Genomic DNA, 17,334 nt, shown 5'->3' with positions numbered 1-17,334 from the left:
TATCAAGTTCATGTCAAGTTAAGTTCAGTTCACGTTTCAATTTAAGTTATGTCAGTTATGCTATGTTGTACGTCAAGTTATGCTTTAATTACTTATGAATTTGATTATGCATTCATGCTTTTACTGTCATTCATGCATCATTAGCCTGTGTGGAGTTTTTTATTAACTTACTGAGATTTGTAATCAAATCTCATTGTGGTAGTCTCAACTACCATTCCCCCTGAATGGTAGATCTTGTTACAGGAAGGAGAATCAGGAGCTGACCAACTAGACACAGTTGACTGAGCAACGGTGCGACGTCAATGTTAATATAGTAGTTAACGTAAATTACTACTTGTACGATGGAGTTGCATCTCCAGTACTTTTTTTGGATCATAACCATTTTGGACTAATGTTGTGATCTTAGTTGTTCAATAGGTCTTTATGTAGGAAGTATGTTTTAAGCATTTGGGATATTTTCAATTTGGTGCATAGTATTGCTATAGAAAAGAAATTTATCCGCTGTGAATATTGCATAATGTTAGATGCGTGTTAGAAACATTGCATCTTATATGTCATGAACGGGGGTAGGTAATCTTGTGTTGCCTGTCTCAAAGCTTCAAATGTCCGTCCGATCCCAAACGGAATTTGGGGGCGTCACATGTTATGTATAGCTTTCAATTTGTTTAAAGTTTTTTTATTGTTAGTTTAGAATAAGTGGGCTTGAGGATGCTTGGCCCACATATGTCTTTTCTAATGAACTAGGGTTTTTGGGAAGGCCTTGTATTTTGGCCAAGGGTTTATTTGGAAATTTATTATTTTATGTCTCACTGGGGTTTTAGAAGTTACTGTAGGAGGTACTGTTCATGCTGCAGTACCGCGGCACTGTTCACTTAGGATTTTTTAGGATTATTTTTTTAAACCACTTGTAGCCTCATTTGAGAAGGTTAGACAATATTGAATTTTCATTGTGAGTTGAGTTTACTCTTATTTGTTATTGAACTTTGAACTTATCAAAGGTAAATCACAACCTTTGTGGCGTTCCCCCTTGTAATCTGGGTTCTTGAGACGGGTTCTTCAACAGGTCTAGATTTTAATATAATCTAGGTTCTTGAAACGAGTTCTCAATGGGTCTTGGTTCTCCATCCATTGACTTGATTTGGCTTTCTTGGGTTTGTTTTTTTCCAATATTGTTGTTGGATCTCAAAGTGAGTCGATTGAGGTTCACATCACGCGGAATTAGAATCCCTTGAACCCAAAGTTAATTTGAAAACTTACCCAAGAAAGGCAAAATCAATTCAATTGGATGAAAGAATCTAGACGTATTGAGGAACTCGTTTCAAGAACCTAAATTATATTAAAATCTAGACCCATTGAAGAACCTGTCTCAAGAACCCAGATTACAAACGTGGAACACGACAAAGGTTGTGATTTAACTTTGATAGGTTCAAATGTTCAATGAAGAACAATAGGAGATAAAATTCAACTCACAATGAATAAAATTCATCAATTTCATAAACTTTCATATCTCATCTTAATGAGGCAATAAAGAGTATTTAAACTAAAACCTCACAAAACTCTAGGTAAAATAAAGCCCCATCTTCCAAAAATGCCCCTGAGTGAATAGTGTTGCAGCTACAATATTGTGCTACAGTAACCCTCTTGAAACACTAGTTCAACAAAATAATTACTTTCCCAACATGTGCTTAAGTCATTCTCATAATAAACACAATTATTCTAAACTAATAAAATAAGTTTTTTTAATGAAATAAACAAGTGGATTTATGTTGCACTCTTCCATTGCTTGTATCACATAGATGAGAATTGGATCTCATTCTCTCAAACCCATCTTGAATATTGGACTCTTACTAGACTCGTCCCAAGTGGATTGTACCAATCCTTGCATTGCTTCCTTACGATTCTTGGTTCTCGATCTTGTAATTGCCCCATTTGAAACTTGAAAAGGATCTCTAAGGCTCGGTCCACCTTGGGGCTCATCACTTACCTATCATACATACACAGTAAACTGATAGTAAGTTAGAAGCTAATTTACCTCAATCATCGCGTTCTACGAGAATAAAGTGTGAAACATGAGGAACTGAAAATAGTGATTCTAAAAATTAAAAATTTAATCACTAACAATTAGAAGTATGAAAACAAGTTAACTTAAAGTAAAATTACCATTTTACACTCTACACGTGAGAAAATGACCATTTTACCCCTAACTTAAGGATTTCACATCCTAACTCCAAAAATTTCTAAAACTTACATTCCTCATGTAAATTTTGTCATAAACTCAAAGAGTAATGCTACATACAGTCGTGAAATATGCAAACGCCACGCAATAGCTTTGAAAAAGAGTGTGGTCCACGATTAAAAAGTTAGTTTCTTTTTCATGTGGGTCCCGTATTAATTCACTTTTTTCAAAGAGACTACGCGGCGCTTGCACAACCACAATTGTAAATATCATTTCTCAAACTCAAATATCAACTAAGAAAAATTTAAAACAAATCACAATTATGGCAAATACACTCCGACCGAAATATCCATAGGCCATTTCTCTTGATTTTTGTTGCAATTCATTCCAACTTCAAAACTTATATGCTTAAACCAAAATTTTGCAACAAAGATCTTCCTATCCTATGTTTAAAACCATAATTAAAATATCCATTTAGAAAAAGCTAATCATCAATACCAAACATTTTATAAAAAGATCCAAACTTTTTAACAAATAGCAAACCTTTGAATCACAAGCTTTGACCCCAAATCAAAACATCTCCAAGAATTCCAAAAAATCAAATCTTACTTCTAACATATTCATAACACCATCCTAAGATCAACCATGCTTTAAATCATCAAACAAAAGTCATTGAAAATCACAAAACAACACTTGGAGTTTTTGGTTTTACATTTAGTCCAAAAATAGGAACTTTTTTCTTAACTAGCTTTGGTCAATCTCTTGATCCATGGCTTAAAAAGGTGAGATATTCAAACTAAAACATCACATGGTTAAAAAATGTGTCCTAAATAAGATCCAACCATCAAAATTAAAATCACATGGCTAAAAGTCAAAAAAACATGGATCTAATCCAAAAAATCAAATCTTAGGCCTAACCGAAACCCTCTTGCATATAAAAATCATATCTTTGAAACTAATACTAAATATCTTCAAAATTACATCCTAACATACAAATAAGATACTAAGGATTATCACATAAAAAATATCAAAACCTTTGGAGTATGATTAAACCATGAAATATTCAAACTTTCCCAAAACAAAAACGATTTTTCCACTTCTAGTTTTCAAGTTTTTAGATCTAAGGAAATCTATCATCAAAAGCTTTATTCATGCAATAAAACCTCAATAAACATTCATAAACACATGCTAGCATCACTCCATTAAATTTTCAAACCAAGATATGTCCATTAGCTTGGTCAAAAACTCCAAAATATAACAAACTCTCTAAGTTTACGCCCAGAATGCCCTTTCCATGGTTAAAAATAATTTTTACCAATCAAATGGCCACTAAATGAGACAAATAAGATATCCACGGAAACTATAATCAAAGAAAAAAAAAATTTATGAAGGATTCATCGTGCGGAAATACTTACAAAGGCTCAAAAATCTCTATGCAAAAAGACTCATAAATCTGCCCAAGAGAGCTCTTTCGAGTTTCTCTCTAAGAATGAGGTGAAGAAGTGATGAAAGGAAAATAAATGTGTCTTGCACCACTTTAGACTTCTAGAGGGGGGCGATATGGGCTTGAATGACCCTTGATTGGAGGTGGCTATGTGACATAAAGTGGAGATTAGTGAGGGGCAAAGGACTGCCTGCTGAAGCTATGAGGTATGGAGGTTGATGAGCTGGATTTCTCCTTCACATCAAGGCACTATTGGGTGCAGTCAAAGGCAGTGGATGGTCTGTCATGTGGGGAAGGAAACTTCTTCAAGAAACTTTGCCAAGGTGGCCCAATTCGTGGGCCTCAACCAAGTGGACTTCAATTTGGGGTTTAAATGGGGTTTGATTAGGTTTTGAGATGCTATTAAGGCCAAATCCAATTTTTCTTGGCTCAATCAAATTTCCAAGATTTAAAAGGCTGGATAATGATATCATAATAATAATTTGAGAAATTAATAGTATGTGAAAGTGATTTAGTCAAGCAATTAAACATAATGCTAGAAACCGATTTAGTTAGGATTTTTAGGTCACCTTAGGATTTGGATAAAATCGTTTAGGATTTCGGTTGCAACCATGCTTTTGGGTTCTTGGTTGGATTCCAACCATATAAGGTTTTACTAGGGTGGAAATCCTCTTTGGTTTGACATAATTTGATTGGTCGGATGGAATAGGGTTCTTGCTTAGATGGCATGATCTCACACCTTGATTCCTTCAAATCCATCAAACATTCCACGTGGTGCCAAGTGTCTAATACTATTAACTATGTGTGGTTAAGATCTTGTCAAGTGTCCAGATAAAACTTCTCTAATCTAATTTGGACATTCCACATTGTGATTTTGAAAACACTGCACTTGGTGCGCTTATCGAGGTTACTAATCATTTCAAAAAAAAATGCATAATAAACTTAGTACTGAAAAATCCTAAATATTCATATTAACCTAAAATAGAAATCGTTTACCGAAATTCAACCCCGAAGTGCCCCTAAAAATTAATTCACAGTTTCAAATAGGCCTTTCGTCCAAAATTATGAAAATGAGTTATTGCGCTATAAAATCCTAAATAATCAACTAAGTCTAATAGTATAACCATAATGTATTCTGACACTTCTAACTACCTTCAATAATTAAAATTACATTTCTGGCACCATAGTGAGTGATAACACTGACTATGTTGACAGACTAAAACCTGTGCGATTGGTTGATTCGCAAAAACTTATGGGATTTTCACGAGATTCCTAAAGTCAATAGAAATTCCCCCAGTGAATTTCTAGCGAGCTGTTACAGTTACTATTAAGGTTACTATTAACTCTGGGAATGTAAAAAATAAATTTTGTAATGTAAAATCCTAAATATTCATACAAACCTAACTGTGCAATTCATTTATCAAAATTCAACCCCAAAATGCTTCAAAAAAATCAAAACGTATTTTCGAACAGGTGTATCGTTCAAAAATTGAAAATGAGATTATTGCGTCATAAAATCCTAAATAATCAACTGAGTCAATTGCCGCAGACCATAACGCATTTTAACACTTCCAACTACCTCCAATAAATAAAGTCGCAGTTCAGACACCATAGTGAGTGATAATACTGACAGACTAAAACCTATACAATTAGTCGATTCGTGAAAACTTACAGGGTTTTCATAAGGTTTCTAAAGCCCATAGAAATTCCACCATTGAATTTCTAGCTAGCTATGTTATAAACAAGACAACACAAGCTAGGTTCTAACCCACTAGCCTCGGGTCGAGGCAAGACCGCTAGGGTCACAAATAGGGGGTAATAATGTATAACGACCATTAAGCATATGGTGTAATAGCCCACTAGAAATTCAATTGTGGAATTTCTATTGGTTTTAAGAACCTCGTGAAGACCCCATATGTTTTCACGAATCTATCAATCATATAGGTTTTAGTCTAATCATATAGTTAGTGTTATCACTCACTGTGGTATCAAAAGTGTGTTTTTAATTATTGGAGATAGTTAGAAATGTCAGAATATGTTATGGTTTGTGCCATTAGACTCGGTAGATTATTTAAGGTCTTATGGCGCAATAACTCTTTTTCATATTTTCGGACGAAACACCTGTTCGAAACTGTGATTTTATTTTTTAGGATCACTTTGGGGCTAATTATTGATAAAAGATTGTCACTGTAATTTCAAAATCACAGAGTGGAATGTCCAAATTAAGTTAGAAAAGTTTTAATTGGACACATGGAAAGATCTTAGCCACCTCACTCTTCCAAGTCTACACTCTACATTTAGAAAATATCTTGAGCTGATTTTTGTGCATATTATTGGGTAAAAATATCTTGAGCTGATTTTTGCAGATATTATTGGGTAAAAATATCTTGAACTGATTTTTGTGGATATTATTGGGTAAGAAAGGCCAACACTCAACCCTCACTTCAGCCTCATCCTCTTCCATATCTTGTGCATAAATATCTCCAGCCCACTCCCCACGAAATCATTTTCCTTTACACATTTCATTGAAAGAACACGAAACACTCTCTCGGATAGCTTTTAGGTGTTCTTTTGCATGCCCATTTCAAAGCTTTTGTAAGTGTTTTATCATAAATTTTCCTCCATTCATGTTGTTCCTTTTTTAGTTTAGTTTACGTGGATAGCTTATTTGTTCCATTTGAAAATCATTTGGTCAGTCAAATATTGTTTAAACTCTAGAAAGGTCATTCTGGGAGATAAACTGGAGAATATGTTGTATTTTGGAGTTTTTGACTAAGCTAATGGATAGATCTTGGTCTGAAATTTTTATGAAGTATTTTTAACCTGTGTATATGATTATTTTTTGAGGATTTGTTGCATGATTAAAGGTTTTGATGAAAGATTTTCTTAGATCTAGAAACTTAGAAACTGGAAGAGGAAAAACAATTTCTGTTTTGAGAAAGTTTAAATCTTTGGTGGTTTAAACCGATTCCAATGGATTTGATAATTTTATTGAAGGATACTAAGTCTCTTATATACATGTTATATTATTATTTTGTAGATAATTGATGTTAGTTTCAAAGATATGAAATATTATGCAAAGAGATGTTCGGATAGGCCAAAGTGTGGATGTTCTTTGCTCAATTTATGTTTTGGTTAATGTTTAACCATGTGATCTTGAATTAGAAGCTTATATATGTTTTAGGACATCTTTTTAAATCATGTGATGGTTTGGTTTGAAGATCACATATCTATAAGTCATAGATCAAAAGGTTAATCAAAACAAGTTAGAAACAAAAATCAATGGAAATAGCATATGGGAATTTCGGCCCTATGGAATTGTAATAGTTGTGATTAGTTTTAAATTTTTCTAAATTGATATTTAAGTTTAGGATAAAATTTACATGAGGCATGTAAATTTTGGTAACTTTTGGAGTTAGCATGCAAAACCCTTAAGTTATGGGCAAAATGGTCATTTTCTCACATGTAGAGGGTAAAATGGAAATTTTACTCTTAAGTTAGTATTGTTCCATATTTCAAATCACTAGTAATTTAGTTCTAACTTTTAGAATCACTAATTACAGTTCATCGTGATCGTGCTTGAGCTTTCATAAGAAACGCGGAGATTGAGGCAAGTTAGCTTTTAACTTACTAGCAGTTTACTGTGTATGTGTGCTAAGTAAAGAAACTATAGTGTATGTATGTGTGTTATCATATATGTCATGCCATGCCAAGTTATCACATATTTGTCTGTTACACATAATTTATTCTGTCATGAGTTTTCATCTGTTACACAAGATATTCTGTCACTTATTACTATACATTGCAAGTATATCATGTTAAATATGCCATCTATTACATGTATGTCATGTCATGTTCACTGTTACAAGTATGTCATGTTAAGTGTATTTTCCGTTACATGTGATACCATGTTATGAAATATTGTGTGTTATATGTTTATGTCATGTTACGAAATGTATTATATCAAGTTAGTCATGTCTTTCAAGTTATGTTCAAGTCACGTTATGTTACGTCAGGGCTTATGTCCTTTCGTATTCCAGTCACGTCTCGTCTTGAGCATAGTGTTTGTATTTCGAGAACAGTCAAGTCAAGTTATTCATGTCAATCATGACCTTAAGTGCTAGGATGGGGTAATATCCTAGTAAAACTCTTTTGTTCACGCTGGAGTATTTAAATAGGTGTGAAATTCCTTGAGTTGATGAAATACTGTCAACGGGTAGCAGGCGAGGACCTAACTAGTTGGTCACCGAAGCGCGCCAGGCACTAACGCTTATGGAGCCACATGCAGTTCCATGGGGTCCACAACAACTATGGCACACGAAGTATGAGGTCAGAGCAATTGTGACGCATACACTGCGTGAGACACAGCAATTGTGACACGTAGAATACATGGGGCCATAACAACTGTGGAGTATGTATTAACGCACTCACAACTGGTTCAGATACCTGTATTGTGATGCGGTAATCGGCAAGGACACATGGCTCTAGGGAACCCATGTAGCACCCAAGAAGTTGAGTTACATTCAGTTTCATGGGGTCCACAACAACTGTAGCACACGAAGTATGGGGTCATAGCAATTGTGACGCATACACTACGTGAGACACAGCAATTGTGACACGTAGAATACATGGGGCTGCAACAACTGTAGAGTATGTATTTAAGCAATTAAAGAATAAGTTTCAAATCACGTTTATGTTAAGTCAAGTTTCTGAGCAAGTTCATGTTAAGACAAGTTTCAAATCACGTTTTTGTTAAGTCAAGTTTTAGAGCAAGTTCATGTTAATTCAAGTTTTAGAGCAAGTTCATGTTAAGTCAAGTTTCAAATCAAGTTCATGTCAAGTTAAGTTCAATTCACGTTTCAATTTAAGTTATGTCAGTTATACTATGTTGCACGTCAAGTTATGCTTTAATTACTTATGAATTTGATTATGTGTTCATGCTTTTACTGTTATCCATGCATCATTAGCCTGTGTGGAGTTTTTTTTTTTTTTTGTTAACTTACTGAGATTTGTAATCAAATCTCATTGTGGTAGTCCCAACTACCATTTCTCCCGAATGGTAGATCTTGTTACAGGACTTGATTACACCCAAAGAATATGCGGTAGTTGTAGCATAGCTTTGGGGTGTCGATTCCACAGGAAGACAAATTAAAAGAATAGCAAGAGGAACAAAGAAACTAAAGAAAAATATTAAATAAGTAATAGAGAACAAAGATTAATTTTAAATGTAAATTAAAGTGAAGCAAAGTGATTAACGGAAAAAGTACTCAAATTTTATGAACAGTAGAGCGCCGGGAATCCCTTGCACAAATCCGGTATTTTAATTATTCTTAATTCATTGGATAACACAATTAGGAACTCAAATTACGAAATTTCCAATCGGAATGTATAGATTTATAAACCAAAATTAAATCAAATGTAACCCTTTGAAAAAACATTCACCACTTTTAAGATACGTAAATTACTACCCTTATTGAGAAAATCTAATGACAACAATATACTTAGGGAGCAATATTGCAGCAAAAAACTAAATCAATATAGATAAATAATTGATCCAAATATAATCAAAGAACTAATCCATTCAATAGAGAAAGCATGACTGAATCCATAAAAAGAATAAATTTTATGATTATTCGGAGAAGAAAACATCAACGATGAATTGAGAATGATAAAACAAAAGAGTTTTAGCAATTGAAAATCAAATACATGAATTAAAAATAAATTAGAAATACTATCTAATGTGCAAGTTCATCCCTAACCCTACTTGAGAATTTAGTTACCCATAAATATAATGGACAACAAAAATCTCCAGAGAAAACTGAAGCGAACGGTGGCCATGGAAGTGATTTTCTCCTCTCTTCAGATCTACCTCTTGTGCCTCTCCTCCTCCCATTTCGTGCTAATGATATACTTATATAAGGTAGGAAAAAACCTTAATGTCCTCTTAATTTCCGCATAAAAAAATCGCCTAAATTTTAGGACTTATCTTGGCAGCCACGTACGGCCTTCAGGAGTTTGAATTTGGAAATCCTTATTAGAGACAAAGTTGTAGCCCTTTAAGATAGATTTCCAATGCATCAAGAATCGCATCAATAAGATATGTGAGTAAAAAGATACAGTCAAAAGACTAAAGTATGTCCAGACTATCTCCTAGCGAATTTCGGACTTGATCTTCTTGTGGTTTCATTTTGTGATTTTTTTTCTTTTTCTTTTCTTTCAAATTGCTCTCAAACCCCATGAATGTCCTCCTTTGAATTTGACTGGGCTTGACTTGCTCTTTTATAAACTCTAAAATTAAACATAAAAAAAACTGCTTAGGAGTATCCCAACGTAAATAGAAATTCAATTAAATAATACACATTAATTCCTATGATTTCTATTCACATTTTAGCATTTTAGTCCAATAATAGGGTATTTAGAGTGTACTTTCGCATACTCATCAGGACCTGAAGGAGAATCAGGAGCTGATCAACTAGACACAGTTAACTGAGCGACGGTGCGACGTCAATGTTAATATAGTAGTTAACGTAAATTACTATTTGTACGATGGAGTTGCATCTTCAGTACTTTTTTTGGTTCATAACCATTTTGGACTAGTGTTGTGATCTTTAGTTGTTCAATGGGTCTTTATGTATGAAGTATGTTTTAAGCATTTTGGATATTTTCAATTTGGTGCATAGTATTGCTAAAGAAAAAAAAATTATCCGCTGCGAATATTACATAATGTTATATGCATGTTAGGAACATTACATCTTATATGTCATGAACGGGGTAACCTTGTGTTGCATGTCTCGATGCTTCAAATGTCCACCCGATCCCAAACGTAATTTGGGGGCGTCACATATAGGGTTAAGGAAGGCATACTTTTCTTTTAAGCTTAATGCTATGTATGATATGATGATGATGATGATGATTGACACTATTAATGCTTGACTGAAAACATAGACTCATATACTTTTTACTCTATGATGTTGTTCTTAATGAGTATTCAACTCACTTTTCTTTTTTGTGTGCCCAACCCAGGCGAGGATGATTATGAGGATGCTCAAAGACATGATACTACTTAGGGGAATGATACTATGGCTTGAGGAGCTGAGATTGTTTTGGCTTTATTTTTCAATACTGAGTGATTGTAGCACATAATTGTTTTTACTCTTTCCAATAAGAGCTATTAAGAATTGTTTTGAGATGCTTCACTTCAATGAAGTACTCTGATTTTTACGAGGTTTATAATTAAATCTTTTAAACCTAGTGTATTATAAATTGATTTTAAGGTTAGTAGCATTCAAATCCTCTAGCTTTTATAATACTAGAGGGACGGGGTGTTACATTTTATACTAATCTGGTGGTCATCGGTCAACTTATGGGCAGTGAGTCATGGGTCTTAGTTGGATGGGTCACAGTTTGGGCCTTTTTCCCATGGGTATTGGTCGTGATACCTCATGTACAGTTGACGGGCTTGACCCATAGATCCTAACTACCCTAACCCAAATTCTTCTCAAACTAAGTTCTAAGCCTACTAGCTTAAGCCCTTAAGTCTTTTAGGGTCCCCAATCTCAAATTTTTTTACTAGGAGTGAAAAACTGGCCTAGACCGGACCGATTGGTCCGGTTTTGGATCGATCCAATTTGGAACCGGTTTCTATATTGTAAAAACTAGCTAGATCCGGTCGGATTTTGGTTATGAGCTTTCCAGGACCAGACTGGACCAGTTTAAAAATATATATAAATTAAATTTTTAATATTATATAAAATATTATATATATAATATATAATTATATATGAAATTTTTGTATATAAAATTATATATCATATATAAAATAATTTTATATTGTAATTTATAACATAAAGTTTTAATCTTAAATATGAACATTTGTAATTTCTTTGATCATATGTTATAAGAGTTATAGAATAATATAGTTAACTTAATATGTTAGTATTGATACTATGATATATATATTAGTATAGTATGATATTATGATATATATTAGTATTATACTATGATATTAGCCTAATATTATAATTTATAGTAGTAACACTATAATACTATGAAATATTAATAGGTTTTTGAGGATAACCGATTCTGAATCTGTTCTTGAAAATGCAAAACCTGTGAAACCGGTTCAGTTCTAAAAATTCTACAAAACCAGATCAAACCGAACCGATTACACCCGTATTTTTTACTTGACCTCAAAAATAAATTCAAGCCTAAAAAAATATCCACAACTTTCCTTAAAATAAAATCCTACGTAAAAATAAAATTATAACTTATCATGACATAAAATAATAATAATTAATATTATTATTATTACTTTTAAAAACAATTTCTAAAAATATCGGAACTTATATGACCTTGTGGGAAACTGAAACTCCAAGCACGACATATATTCTATGAAAAATGGTATAGCCACAACTATTTTATAATCTCTACAAAAATAGTTTTACTTTTTAATTCAAATCAAACAAATTCAAATAAAATTCAGAAAAAAAAAATTATTGAAGAGTTATGTGAACATTATAGAATAATTGTGTCTATATCATTTTTAATATTCTATTTTTTGAGTCTCAACTCAGTGATGAAGCAATGCCTACGTCAACCTGTATAGTACAGTGTAAAGTTAACACGAGAAAATAAATTATATCCGCATAAAAAACGCACACATGCATACATAAATTACAAACAATACTCATAAAATCATAATTGAATTATATTAATTGAAATGTGGTTGTAGAATCGGGAAACATGACTAAAGAAGAAATAACCCTATGCTTGATCCAGACAAGTAAAAAATGACAGATTTTTAAAAGGACCAATAATCGCAAACCGATGACGTTGAAGTGATCCTATTTGGTAAAATACAAGTGGAGAAAGCAGATAATGTCTTTGGCTAATGTATTCTACATGCCGCCTAGAATCTTAACTATCTATGGATAACAAAAATTAAAAAAAAAAAAAAATTAAAAGAGAGAGAGAGAGAGAGAGAGAGAGAGAGAGAGAGAGAGAGAACAGAAACGAGAAAATCAGTTTGATACAAGATAAAAACATACGCTAAATATTCATAAGAGGAGATTCCGATTTTGATGGCTCACCAACTATGAGGACTTGGACTTTTGCCAAGTCACAATTTTTTCTTGTCATGGTTATTTTATTTTATTATAGAAAAGATTCCTAGGCTTAATAAATAAGAAGTGAATAGATTTTAATTAGAGAGGCTCTTAGTGATTTTTTACTTTTGGACCTTGAAGATTCTTAGATTAAAAGGCTTTGGGAAGATGAGATGAGGAGAAGCCCAATAAGGACTTAAATGGGTTTCAGCCATGCTAGGGTAGGAAGGCCCAAAATATCTTCCAAGCATGTGGTAGGCGCCACATGGCTATTGAGGGACTATTTGGTCATTTGGATGAAAATATAGAGAATAGCCAAGGTGAAACACTTGTCCTACATGCAAGAGGTTTTAGAAGGTTAAGTGGAAGATGATGTCACCTGAAAAGTAGGGTTTACACGCCACTTTAGATGGAAAAGGGCAAGATTGACACTTGTCAAACATAAGGAGAGTGTGAGATGGACCTTTGGAGTTCCAAGGAGATCTTACTTAGGAAGAGGAAGAGGAAGAGGCATGTTTTAGAAACATGTGGAAGTGCAAAGGGGGAGTGAGAGGCCGATGGCATGCATGGGGGGGAAGGCCTAGGGATTTGTCTTGGGAAGGCAAAAGATCACATAGTAAAGATGAAGGGATTTCAGCCAAAGCAAGATACACGCACACTTTGGCAATTGGCACTCATGCACATGGTGAAGGATTTCTAAGGGTGATTTGATTTTGTGATCGTACCCTTGAACCACCTAGTTTACTGAACTTAGATATAAAAGGAAAGGCAAATAAGGAAAGTGAGAAAGAGAGAGGGACGGATTGGAAGAAGAACACGCCACCCTAGATTTTATGCCCTTTGAGTTTCCAATGTGATGTGAACCCGCGAAGAATTGGAATCCCTTGAACCCACAATCAATTTGAAAACTCACCCAAAAAAGCTAAAATCAACTCAATGGATGAAGAATTTAGACCCATTGAAAACTCGTTTTAAGAACATAAATTATATTAAAATCTAAACCGGTTGAAGAACCCGTCTCAAGAATCCAAATTATAAAGAAGGAATGCCACAAAAGTTGTGATTAACTTTTGATAAGTTCAAACGTTCAATAAAGAATAAGATGAGACAAACTCAACTCACAATGAATAAAATTCATCAAATCAATTTTCATATATTGTCTGCTTTTCTCAAATGAGGCTACAAGTGGTTTAAATAAACAATCCCCAAAAATCCTAATTTAATAGTGTCGCGAGTACTGTAGTATGAATAGTACCGCATACTGTAGCATGAACAGTGCCTCGCTACAGTAACTTCTAAAAGCCTAGTTCAAATAATATAATAATTTTTCAAATATGCCCTTGGTCAAAATACAAGGCATTCCCAAAAATCCTAATTCATAAGAAATAAGACATATGTGTGGGTTGGACATCCCCAAGCCCAATTATTCTAGACATATGTGAAGGCTTTGCACTTATTTATTTCATTAAAATGGCATATTTTAGTAGTCATAGGAATTAATCTAGAATATTTCGGCTTAAGGGATGTCCAGCCCACACATATGTCTTATTTCTTATGAACTAGGGCTTTTGGGAAGGTCTTATATTTTGGCCCGAAAAATCTAATCTTAGACCGGTTTAGTTCACCAACACCACACACCGTGACGTGGCAAACTGGTCTGATTGCCACGTCACGATTTTACACTCACTCCCTCTATGATGGATTATGGATTCGCGCCCTTCCTCCCCTTCAAATTTGCACGGCAATGAGACCCCTTCCTCCCTATTCTCTTTGTCCATCACACAGACAAATAAACTTCTCCCTCACACCCATTTCTTCATCCCTTTCTTCTCCCTCACATCCCTTTCTTCATTCCATCTCTCACCCTCGAGACCGCACTTCCTCTCCTCCCTCTCCTCAATTCCGTAGTCTTCTTACCCTCACTTCCCTCCCTCTACCGAATCCCTCTCTTCCGTCGACACCATCCGTCGAGAAAAGCTCTAACATATCTAAGAAATATCCCTCGAAATCGACTTCATGAAGCAGCCCTAACACTGGAGAAATCCCCATGGGTGGTCGCGCAACCCTTTGTGAAATCCCTCTACCCCGTGATGTTCGTTTGATCCAATAACATCTAAGAGGTATGCTCACCAACACTAGATCTATATTATGAGTTTTTTATTTCTGATTTTTATTTCTGATCGATTTATGCTTGATTTTTTAGCTTTGTATTTACATAAAAACAAGATGATTGGTGATGAGTAATGCTTAGTAGTTACATACTGATAACATTCAACTCACGGGGATTTCTCTAGGCCACAGGCGCACCACTTGATTGTTAAAATGCCATAACTGTTTCTGGCATACTGCTTCTATAAATACTGCACTGTAAAATATTCTCGGCAATGAAGAAGAGTATTTTCAGCCTCTGTTTCTAACACATATAAAGAAATGATGCAAAGTAGCTTTTGCAGACACACGGGTTTGAAGAAATTCTTGGCATTGCTTATGAGTTTCCATTCTTGATGAAGTATTTCTTGAGGTTAACATACTGCCCCTTTTCTCTTTTCAATTATGTCAGGCTTACACATACTTGCTTAAATAAGTGCATCGAGAAAAGGTACAAGATTTTTTGTTCATTTATTTACTAATATTTGTGCAAGCCTTTCTTAAGTAGATTTTGATTTCTCCTTTGCTCGGATAATATATTTGACTTCCTTTGAAGTCAAATCCTATCTAATGGGGCAATACCAGTATGTATTCTTTCATTTTTCAGGTACAAGGAGTTTGAACTAAATATGGGTGAAAATAGTTGCATTGAAAAGAATCGCCTATGTCTTGTTTTCTCTGTTGATTAAAAAGAATCACCCATACATCCCTTTAAAATGATCATTTGGCGTGAATTATAAACTTTTGTTTTAAATTGGGCATCTTGATTTCATATTCGTAATCTATCTTAGTGATGAATCTCTTTTTTGGTTTTGGGCATCATCAAGGACAAACTAGTATGTTGGAAACTTGCTAATGATAGCCTAACATGTAATAGAATTTAGTTTTTGTTTTAGTTTTTTTTTTTAAGTCCGAGTGATTATTGAGTTGTTAATTCTTGAGAAAATGAGTTAGAGCAATCTATGATAATGACCATTTCAATTTCAGTCTGTACTAGTTTCAATTGAGCAGCAACACCCTAGATTTGTCATGAGAGGGGGCTCCAATTGTGGCTTGGCCTTTCATAGGGTCGTTACAGTGCCATGTTTCTAAGCTAAATTTTCATCCCTTAATGGCTAGTGAGAATCAGCATTTTCTTGAATAACTGATGGGAATAGCTATTTTCTTGAATATGTGGTAACTGAAATTTTGCAAGTATGTTGTATTTTTAACTCATTTATATATTGCTTGTTTTCATGCTGGTTACAATGATCATTCAGGCCATTGGGTTGTTTGATGACCTTGATAAAGAGCTGAATACATATGCAATGAGGGTTTGAGAATGGTATGGCTGACGTTTTCCTGAGCTGAGTAAGATCGTCATGGATAACATCCATTATGCCAAGACAGTGAAGCTCATGGGTGACTAGGTTAATGTTGCAAAGCTTGATTTTTCTGAGGTGGAATTGCTTACTTTCTTTTTGAAGTATATAAAGATGTTCCTATAGTTTGTACCTTTTGTACCACTTAACCTAGTAGAAGTCTGAATCCAAGTCCAATCCATTTCCTTTTTTTTTTTTTTTTTTTTAATTCAATCCTATCCCAAAAGCTGAACATATTGGTAAGTGGATTCAGATGAGCAAACATACTGTCAAAGAGTTGTGTTAGAGCATATAGTATCACGGTTTAACAAATAGAGCTCACTATTAAAATTCTTATACAACTGTGAAAAAACATGATATCGTGGGCAATAATTGCAATATATTTTTATTCTAATAAAGAATGAAGATGATGCTTACCTATCAAAAAAAGAATGAAGATAATACTCAGAAGTTTCTTTTGTTTTGATTCCTCGAAATATTGGAAATATGTCATGTGTTGATTACGCCCAAAGAATAACGAGGTAGTTGTAGCACAGCTTTGGGGTATCGATTCCATAGGGAGACAAATTAGAAGAATAGCAAAAGGAACAAAGAAACTAAAGAAAAATATTAAATAAGTAATGGAGAATAAAGATTAATTTTAAATGTAAATTAAAGTGAAGCAAAGTGATTAACGGAAAAAGTACTCAAATTTGACGAGTAGTAGAGCGTTGGGAATCCCTTGCACAAATTCGGTATTTTAATTATTCTTAATTCATTGGATAACTCAATTCTCAAAATTTCCAATCGGAAGGTATAGATCTATAAACTAAAATTAAATCAAATGTAACCATTTGAAAAATCATTTACCACTTTTAAAATACGTAAATTACTATCCCTATTGAGAAAATCCAATGACGACAATATACTCAGGGAGCGATATTGCAGCAAAGAACTAAATCAATATAGATAAATAATTGATCCAAACATAATCAAAGAACTAATCCATTCAATAGAAAAAGTATGACTGAATCCATAAACAGAAAAAATTCTATGATTATTCGGAGAATAAAACATCAACGATAAATTGAGAATGATAAAACAAAAAAGTTTTAGTAATTG

General features: G+C 33.8%; 1 long non-coding RNA gene across 1 annotated transcript; it reads left to right on the top strand.

Moving 5' to 3' along the window:
* Positions 1-14,420: 14,420 nt before the first annotated feature.
* LOC122294418 lies at positions 14,421-16,404 on the top strand. Its single transcript, XR_006237601.1, has 3 exons — positions 14,421-14,844; positions 15,285-15,323; positions 16,132-16,404. It is a non-coding gene; the product is annotated as an uncharacterized LOC122294418 (long non-coding RNA).
* The last annotated feature ends 930 nt before the right edge of the window (positions 16,405-17,334 follow it).

Source organism: Carya illinoinensis, chromosome 2, assembly GCF_018687715.1.
Source record: "Carya illinoinensis cultivar Pawnee chromosome 2, C.illinoinensisPawnee_v1, whole genome shotgun sequence".
Lineage (NCBI taxonomy): Eukaryota > Viridiplantae > Streptophyta > Magnoliopsida > Fagales > Juglandaceae > Carya > Carya illinoinensis.
Note: the sequence above shows the minus strand (reverse complement) of the source record. Positions and strands in the feature narration are given on the sequence as shown.